Source organism: Microcaecilia unicolor, chromosome 6 (genome assembly GCF_901765095.1).
Source record: "Microcaecilia unicolor chromosome 6, aMicUni1.1, whole genome shotgun sequence".
NCBI classification, from domain to species: Eukaryota; Metazoa; Chordata; class Amphibia; order Gymnophiona; family Siphonopidae; genus Microcaecilia; species Microcaecilia unicolor.
This window is the reverse complement of record NC_044036.1, coordinates 10961799-10964184: the sequence shown is the minus strand read 5'-3', so window position 1 is coordinate 10964184 and position 2386 is coordinate 10961799.

Genomic DNA, 2386 nt, shown 5'->3' with positions numbered 1-2386 from the left:
TTTTCTGTCCGAAATCCTGTAAATTTGGAAGCCGATCCCCGAGAGGGCACCAGCTGGATCTGATTTTCCTGACAGGCTATCCAGCCTGGTTTTAGCTAGGGTTACCATTTTTTGTCCTCATAAAAGAGCACTTGCCCCGCCCCTTTCATGTCCCTGTCCCGCCCCTTTCACGCACTCATCCCGCCCCCGTCACCCCCCCCCCGTCATCTCCCTCCCCCCCCTGTCACCTCCCCTCCCCTTACTCTACTATCCCTGGTGGTCTAGAGGTACCTCTTCGGGGCAGGAAAGAGCCCCCTCTTTCCTGCCCGGAGCGCTGCTGCCAGCTGCATCCTGTGAGCCCGGCTCTCGGCGTTTCAAAGTGGCCGCCGAGAGTTGAAGTCTCGAGAGGCTGCTTCAACTCTCAGCGGCCATTTTGAAACGCCGAGAGCCGGACTCACAGTATGCAGGGCAGCTAGCAGCAGCGCTCCGGGCAGGAAAGAGGGGGCTCTTTCCTGCCCCGAAGACGAAGAGATACCTCTAGACCACCAGGGATAGTAGAGTAAGGGGAGGGGTCCCACCAGCCCGCCCCGCCCCCGCCAGCGTTTGTCCAGAAATCCGGACAAACGGGCAGGCTGGCCAAATCCGTCCGGACGCCCGGACATGTCCTCAAAAGAGGACATGTCCGGGTAAATCCGGACGTATGGTAACCCTAGTTTTAGCACCATCTCATGGTGGGATTTATCACCTTGGTTTTGTAGGTATATCAGAGCCTTGAGTCTATGTGTGCAGTGGGGTAACACCAAGAGTGATTTATTTGCCGCATTTGTATCCCACATTTTCCCACCCATTTGCAGGCTCAATGTGGCTTACATTATGCCGTAATGGCGATCGCCATTTCCGGAACGAGAAGTACAGAATATTATTGCAATTAAAGTACAGAAAATAAAGTAAATTGAAGTAAATAGATATACAATTCATTTCAGGTATTTGAGATCAAGGGTAATGTATAATGTTCAGTAATGACAATGTGATTAAAGTAACCAAATACAAGAGTTCAATGTTAACTTGTTCTGGTCAAGTTTTGACGCCAGGTCATTTATGAAGGATCCTTTTGATAAGTCTCTCTGAACAGGTTAGTCTTTAGTAATTTCCGGAAGGCTGCCAGATCGTGCGTTGTGTTTATGGCATTCGGTAGTGCATTCCATAGTTGCGTGCAGATGTAGGAGAAGCTGGATGCATATATTGATTTATATGACGTCCTTTGCAATTATCTCACTGGGGGGGAAAGTAGCAAAGACACAGCAGGGTCGACCCAACCATTAGGCAAGACTAGGTAGTTGCCTAAGGTGGCAGCTTCTGGGGGACTGGAAAAAGTAGTTGAAGTCAGAGCAAAACAATAAATCCTGACAGCGACACATCTCAAAGATCTATCAGCTTACGATACATGTTTACATGATACTTGTGTTATGATCATGATGGTTGAGTTCAATTATTAAAATTTGGAGGGGGGGGGGGGAGCTGCAGCTAGGGGACTGAAATTAAGGGAGGGAGGTGTAAGGCTGAAGGTGTGCTTAGAGTGCCCATGACCCTTGCACAGGCTCCGCTCAGAGCTGCTAAGAGGGAGGAGTTCCCAAGTGGGAAATTTGCCATTACCAGCTCTCTGCTTCTTCCTGCCCTGCCCCACTCTACCCTTCATTTAGGTTCCTGCTTCAGAATTTGGGGGGGGGGGGGGCAGGGGAGGGAGCAGGTTCAACCTTTGTCATTTGCGCTTCCTGCTGCTCATCTCTTGTGTGGTGAAATCTGCAGCAGGATGTAACGGCTCGCAGGGTTTTGAACCTGTTACCAGTTCTGTCGGGAGAGGCAGTTGGCAAACTCAACAGCAAAGGTGATTCAGGGAATGAAGAAACAGATGGAAATTCACCAAAATATTTTTACTGGAAAGGGACCCAACTCGGCCAAGTTTCAGCTTAGCCTTCATCAGGGGTTGCCAGATTTTCCAAACAAAATCAATGAGATTCAATAGAGAAACTCTTTATACTGTGTGGCGTAGAACTTCATCACAACCAAGGTTCAGTCAATACATTGGAAGAATTTGGCGACCCCTGACAAGTTGGCCAAGTTGAGTGAACTCGATCTTTATCTTCATTCCCTAGATGAACCCTGCTGATGAGTTTGCCTGTGTGTTTTGGCAGAGTTCATCTCCTGTTTCTTCTCCTGGAGAGACATTTGAATGCTGTATTGGGTGGAAGTTTCCCACTCTTGCACACGAAAGTGGGACACTTGGTTGGTGTGCAAGCCTAATCTTTGACAGAGGGCTGATGCTTTTGAGTTTCTGCTGTGCTGTCTTGATGCCGTTAGACAGAAAAGGCTCCATTCCCCCTTTTGCTCTAAGAAGCCCCTCCTAAAG